Source organism: Hipposideros armiger, unplaced genomic scaffold (genome assembly GCF_001890085.2).
Source record: "Hipposideros armiger isolate ML-2016 unplaced genomic scaffold, ASM189008v1 scaffold_762, whole genome shotgun sequence".
In the NCBI taxonomy this organism is placed as follows: domain Eukaryota; kingdom Metazoa; phylum Chordata; class Mammalia; order Chiroptera; family Hipposideridae; genus Hipposideros; species Hipposideros armiger.
The window spans coordinates 171,105-178,609 of record NW_017732112.1 but is presented as its reverse complement, the minus strand read 5'-3'; the positions used below and the strand labels follow the sequence as shown (position 1 = coordinate 178,609).

The 7,505-nt window shown below is 41.6% G+C and overlaps 2 pseudogenes; both read right to left on the bottom strand.

Annotated features, from left to right (window-relative positions):
- Window positions 1-2,655: 2,655 nt before the first annotated feature.
- LOC109373959 (coiled-coil domain-containing protein 12 pseudogene) lies at window positions 2,656-3,142 on the bottom strand (annotated as a pseudogene).
- A 398-nt stretch (window positions 3,143-3,540) lies between these two features.
- On the bottom strand, window positions 3,541-3,875 carry LOC109373964 (protein FAM32A pseudogene; annotated as a pseudogene).
- Window positions 3,876-7,505: the final 3,630 nt, after the last annotated feature.

The window sequence follows — 7,505 nt, the reverse complement described above, 5'->3', positions numbered from 1 at the left end:
GTAATTACAGCACTCTAATTGTAGTGAGCATCTGGAAGGAATGATGTGTCCCGTGCCACAGCTTTCATCTTTGTCTGGCATTACAGCCTGACGAATGCCTAAATCTGCCCTTTCTCGGTCTGAGTTAGTTCCACTCTTTACAATGCATTTCTAATACCTTCTGTACTATGACAGTTCCAAACACTGTGCCATTTCAGGCCTTCTTGATTTCCCAGGGTCTTTCATTTGTTTTGTGAACGGCAACTCATTTTCCTGGTTTTGGTTAGGGATTTCCTGCTCTGTGCACCCTTTCTGGAATACCCTCCGCCCCCATCATCTAATTTGGTGGCAAACCTGGTATTCTGAGCACACTGTTTGTGCTGGGCACCCTCTCTCCACCCTTTTGCATCCGTTCTCCAGCTCAATCTGCCTTGCTTTGTTTTACAAGGACAAGTTTGACGGTGGTTAACATTAAAGTTAGGTTCCAGGTGTGAGCAAGACTAAAGTGACATCACTTTAGTTATTCAAAGAAACTCCGTAGTCTCTTCTTATTGGGTACACAACCTCTCTTAACTGGAATCTATTCAGAGCAAGGCTGACGTTGACGGACAGGCCGGGGGTCTGCGCTGTTTGTTCTCTGTGTCTCCAGACCCACTTTTGCTGGTGGTTGTGCTGTTTACCTGTGAGGGTGACTTGATTTCAGCTGACGATGCTGTCCTCCAGGAGTCTGTTTGGCTGTCTGTTAGGCTCACACCATGTTCTGGGTTCTGGCTGCCTCCCTCTGGCTGTAGTTTGGGTTGAGTGGTCTCCTGTAGCTCAAGCTCACAGCGGGTTGTCCTTGCTCCTCCAGGCTGAGTGTTGGCAGCAGTTGGCAGCCGATGCTAATTCCTGGGACTGTCCCATCCCGTAATTGTCCCCTTCACTGGCTCATCCCACTTTACATGGCATCACTGTGAAATCATTTTAATCAAACCTCTGTAACGTGTTATTTGTTTCCTGCTGGAACTCCAGTAAATACCCTCCACTTAGCACATACATACTGACCTCTCTGTTCGGCCCTACTCATATGGCTATCAATCTCCACAAGTATTTTGAGTCCTTGGTGGTAATTAGAGATCTGTTCTGATCTGTATACAGTGATTAACACATTGAAAGAACTAAAGCAATATTAATGAATGAATAAAGTATCATCAATAAAATATCACGTTCATTGAGGACATTCAAACCCTGCAGACTGGCATTACAGATGTCACGGCAAAGGAACTCTCTGCCATCATTTTGGTCTGGTTATTCATCCAGTCATTGGTTCATCATTGAGCTGCTAGGTTCCAGCATGTGTTTTTCTATCTGGTTTTCAAAGCTCTCGAGAGAATTTATGAAGTGACATACATATTCCAGATTCATGCGGACATGAGGACAGCATGGCATGAGTTCCTTTTGGCAAATGCCCTTGTCGCTGAGAGAGTCTACTTAGAACTGTGCCCTGGGCTGCAGCCAAACTTACTGGTTATCCAAACCCAGAATCTACCTGTCCACCCGCGTGGTTCCATGAAAATGTCGCACGCTATCATTTCCTTCAAATCAAGCTGAATCTAACCGCATGACCCTATCCTGGGGAGTCGGCAGGAAATTCAATTTCGGTCATTATTTAGACTTCCTGCTTCCACCTGGAAGGGCCATGGAGAGATTATGTAGCAACATGGTGTCCGATCATGTGAATACACAGGTTTCTAGAAATGCCCTTTGTCTAAACCTGAAGGTCATTTCACCATCAGAGATTCCTTCACCTCTGCTCCACGTGGGGTGCAGAATTCTTTGCCAGGGCTGCATCAGTCAGACTCCCTGTCTGCACCATCTGTTCCCCTTCCAGGAATTGGAAAATGTTTTTACTGCAGAGGAAATAAGCCTTCCTCTTCTCCACCTTAACCCATAAGGTGCTCTTTAATCCATAAGAGCTCAAGATTAATTTGGAAAATCAAGATAAGAAGGCTGTGTGCAATCAATGTGATTTCAGCTTTGATCGCAAACCTCCGGAGTAGAGAGAGGGAGCTTAAAGCAGCCTGGCACCTTCTTGGATGGGGAAGGACGCACTCAGGTAAAGGCCTAACAATTAAGTCAAAGCACAATGATAAACTGTAAATTGCCTGAGATCTAGGCCTATATGGTCTCTATAGGCTCAAAGTTACCCCAGGATTTTGCAAATAATTGTAATGGTTAACAAATAAATTAATGTGTGATTAATGAATGAAATGCAATAAGGCAAACAAAGGGCAACTAGAAACTATATCAAAGAAGCTTTATTGTTCATTTGTTTGCCTTTAGGAAAATATGCCAGAAAGGAAATGTGAGTATAATGACTAAAATATAAATGGTTGTCATTGTATGAACTAGATATCTAGATAGTTTTGATTTGTGGGGTGGTTTGTGTCTTTTTTTTCCTTTGTATTGCATATTTTGACCTATAACAGGTTTAAAGTATTATTTATTTCATGAAATTTACATATGAGACATCTATACCACAAAGAGCATAAAATAAAACACATTTATAGTGCTCTTTTGTTCTATATTGAGATATGTCCTTTATTTTAGAATTATTTTGTATTAGAAATTGTTTCCAAAGACCATCCTCCTACAGAACAGGCCTGATGGGTGGTGGGTGAGGGCACAGGACAGGCCTCAGTCTGAGTCACGGGCCTCTTGTTCGGTGGTGGCATCCACTGCCCAGGCCAGGCTGTCCTCCTAGCCTTTCAGCCTCTCACGGATCAGCTCGGCGTTGGCTGTGCCTCTGCTTTTCTAGCTCTTGCTGTTTCTTGGCTACATCTCTCTTGAGGTCCCCATCAGGCTTCTGGGTGCGAGGCGGGCCAGGTCCACTTCTTCAATGACCAGCCCTGTCTTGGCGGCCTCCAGGTGCCCCTTTGCCTTCTCTTGCACTGACTGGGTCGGCCTGAGGCACCCTCCTCGTCTTCAGGTCCTCACCCTCAGGGACGTAGTTCCGCAGCCTGAGGTCCCTGTGCTTCCTGCCTTCCTCCTCCCCGTCTCTGAGCTGCTTGGTCTTCGGCTGCCCGTCTTCCTTGCCCTGGCGTCCGGTTTTCTCCCGTAGGGCTTTCAGCCATTGCTTTCACCACAACGCCTCTTCCTGTAGCCGGCCCACGCAGGGCTCCATGGGGGTCTGCACGTTGCAGCTCTTCTCTGGTCATTTTCATCCAGGCAAAGATAGCTGGCTGGAGGTCAAAGTGAGTTAGATGCAACTTGGGTGTAAAAACACTCTGCCATGGCACTTACACGGAAATAACCTTAATCTCTGGATAAACTCTCAATAATTTCCAGTCCAAAGTATAAAGCTTCCTCTTCCATGTGCTGTTGAGAAACTAAAAATAGAGCGACAGGGCAGTCTTACTTCAATCAAGTTCCAGAAGGAGGCACACTGCTTTCAAAAGCACTCTCAGCAGAAGACGCAACGGTGTGAGTAAAAGAATGTTTCTAAAAAATACCCAAGGCACCAAACGTAACCCAGCTTGGCCTTCTGTGTCCCCTCGGTGCTGCATAACCCAGGTGGGGAGGCTACCTCGTCCGGCTGACTTTGGGAATGTCACAGTGCTCCGTGAGTGTATCCAAGTGTTGAAGTCCTCTACTCCTTGCTTGTGGGTGTTGGATGCTTTCTTCAGGATCCCTTCCACTTGCCGCTTTTCCTGCATCTTCTCGAAGGCCAATTCGGCCGGTGTCCGCCTGTCCAGACCTCACCACTTCTCCTCCTAGTTGCTTTTGATTGTTCCCGCTCTTCCAGGAGTTTCACCTTGTCTTTGTCCTTCTTTTTCTTCTTCTGCTTGGTTGCCGCCGAGCTCTGCGACGCCTTTCAGCTTCAAGGACCCCTTTTGGACCTGCTCGGAGGCCACCATGGTGCTTGTCAGCAGTTCATTAGGTAAACTGCCCGGAACTACTACTTTTAAACTGTTTAGTTGCCTCAGAGCATAATTGATGTCTCTGTTCTGACAGGATTATGGTATCTCAAGACTAGGGCTTTGAAGATATCATTGTCTTCTGTTCCTGATTGCCTTATGTTATGTTAACTAACCTATAAAATCATCTCCCCCTCCCCCACCCAAGTTTGTCATTCTGGCAGGGTCCTGTGACTTAAACCTGTCAGTCAGCTATTAAGGTTATTTTTCCTGGCTCTGTTATGGTTTCCGCCCTAATTCCTTCTACCATGGCCAATTCCCTGGCTACCTATAATTTTTCTATCTCACCAGAAAAAAAAAAAAAAGAAATTGTTTTCAAATCTTGACCTTTAAATATTTCAGAGACACTTATAAACATAAATAAGCTATAATTTATTCCTGATGTCTTGTTTTTTAAAGCCTCTTGAATTATTAAAATTGTCTTGGGAAACTATTTCACACACTACTTTATCTTCACACACTATAAAGTATATCACTATGTATTTTTCTTTTATATCAACTTAGTATTCAATATTTATGCTTAAGTAATGCAATTATGCAGAACAAAACATATCATTGCTTAATTGTTTAAAATATATTGTGTCATCTGCTTGAGATTTAAAATTATCACAAGGAAAATATAAAGCTCCCTCGCGGAATCAGTTTGTTAAAATGCAAAAGCCATTCATCAGGGAGAAAAGTACCTTAGATTGATGATATACTGAGAAGTATTGACTTCAAATTTCTTACACAGGACACTTGGATACAAGCTATGATTTTTAACGAGAAACCAAGAACAGCCTGTTCAGTAGTTAAAAATAATAATAATGGCCCTTTTCCTTTCAATAACATGTGGGGATAGACTCACAGAAGTTGAGAGTGTAAGACAATTGTCTGGGTACCTACGAAAGCAAATGATATGGATGGTTCTTAACGGCATCAATGCACACTGACTCCTGATCGCGGACTCATGACCTAGTGGTTCTCAACCTTTCACAGGGGTCTCCTAAGACCATCGGAAAACACATATTTTCGATGGCCTTAGGAACTGAGACACCGCTCCTCTATCTGTCTCCAGGCCCACATGAAGATACACCCACATACGAGTACCCGGCGACCCCTGTGAAAGGGTCATTTGACCCCCAAAGGTGTCGCAACCCACAGGTTGAGAACCGCTGAAGGTGCAACACGCCACACAAGCCAGTGAAAAACACTGTGTGTTCACTTTTACACCTCCTAATTTTTCCCACATTATTTTATGCTTACCTTTACTTTATGATCTTTCTCATTTCAATGGCTTTCTAGCGACTGATTTCTCTCCTCAATAGTATTCATGTTGTGTGTTTTTTTGTTTGTTTCTTTGTTTTGTTTTTTGCCTGTCTCAATTTATTAGTGAATACTGATTCTTGCAAATGATACCTGGCCGAATGTCTGAATTTTACTCTCTTTGTTCAAAGGTGCACTATTGAATGTGGTAGCTGCTAGCTGCATTTGGCTTGGCATATTAAATTAGATTTTATATTAATTCAAATTAAATAAAATTTAGAATTCCATTCCGTAGTCACTCCAGTGACATTTCACACATATAATATCCACATGTGCCATGGTTACTTTGTTGGAAAATGAGGGAAAATACTTACATGTGGAACCTAAAGAACAGAATAAATGAACAAACAAACCAGAAATAGACTCATAAATACAGAAAACAAACTGATGGTTGCTAGATTACAGGGGTTGGGGGCATGGGTAAGAAAGGTGAAGGGATTAGGAAGTACAAATTGGTAGTTACAAATAGTCAGGGGGATGTGAAATACAGTATGAGGAATATAGTCAATAATGCTGTAATAACTATGGATGGTGCCAGGTGGGTACTAGACTTATTGGGGGTATCACTGCATAAATTATATAAATGTCTAACCACTATGCTGCACACCTGAAATTAATATAGAATAATACTGAATGTCAACTGTAATTTAAAAAATATATGGTCATGGGATGTAAAGTACAGCATAGGGAATATAGTCAATAGTATTATAATAGCTATGTATGGGTTGTGGTGGGTAGTAGGTTTCTTGGGGTGATCACTTTGTGAGGGGTATACACGTGTAATCACTATGTTGTTTTGTACACTGAAAATAATAAAATAATAAGAAAAGAAAGAAAGGAAAAATATTCCCATCAGAGTGTTAAGTCCTATCAGATGCTGCTGCTATGAAGACTCCTGAGTTTTGTTTGGGCAGACAGGTTAAGTTACCTGCAGGCAACTTAACTTTCTGATATTTGTTTTTTAGTTTTCTCATGACAGGTGGTTGGTATTCATTCCAGGGAAATTTTAGTGTTTCTACCAGGGCCTCAGGGGTTCAATGAGGTGCTCCACTTGGGCCATGGACCTCCAATGTGCCTGGACCGTGTGTGTTCTTCAAGACACATGCACCCAACCACAACCTGGGGCTTGTTCCTGTCAAGCCTCATAAAACATCACTGTGCGTGTGCAGCTCAGTGCTGAGGCAACAATGTTGGTGGACCTTATTCTGGAATTTTCCTCTGCTCCCTCCTTTCTGTTACTCTGACACGTATTCCAGCCACTCAATGCTCCCTGAACTCTAATTTGTACCCTCAGCCTCCATTGCATTCCAATATACTAACAATGAAATCTCAGGAAAAGAAATTTTAAAAAAAGAACAATTCATTTTGCAACTGCAACAAAAAGAATAAAATACCTAGGAATAAACTTAACCAAGGATGTGAAAGACCTATACACTGAAAACTGTAAGACATTTTTAAAAGAAATTGAAGACACAAAGAAATGGAAAGACTTCCATGTTCATGGATTGGAAGAATCAACATAGTTAAAATGGCCATATTACCCAAAGCAATATACAAATTTAATGCAATCCACATCAAAATCCCAAAGGCATTTTTTAAAGAAATAGAACAAAACATCATCAGATTTGTATGGAACCACAAAAGAACCCTAATAGCCAAAGCAATACTGAGAAAAAAGAACAAGGCTGAAGGTATCACACTCCGATTTCACCTTGTACTACAGAGAAACAATAATCAAAACAGTATGGTATTGGCAGAAAAACACACTCATGGATCAATGGAATAGAATTGAAAACCCCAGAAATAAACCCACATAAACATGGACAGATAATTTTTGACAAAGGAGCCAAAAAATACAATGGAGAAAAGACAACCTTTTCAATAAATGGTGCTGTGAGAATTGGAAAGCCACGTGCAAAAGAATGAAACCAGACTGCTATCTGTCACTATGTACCAAAAATTAAGTCAAAATGGATCAAAGATCTAAACATAAGACCTGAAACAATAAACTGCACAGAAGAAAACATTGGTACTAAATTTATGGACCTTGGGTTCAAAGAGGATTTCATGAATTTGACCTCAAAGGCAAGGGAAGTTTAATCTAAAATAGATGACTAGGACTGTATCAAACTAAAAAGCTTCTGCACTGCATTTCATTTTTAAAATTTTTAACTTAGTACAAAATGCCACTGCTGATCCTAGAAAATCACAACTAAATATGTTTGTCTTAAAAGTTATTATTTTTTTTAAAGATTTTTATTGGGG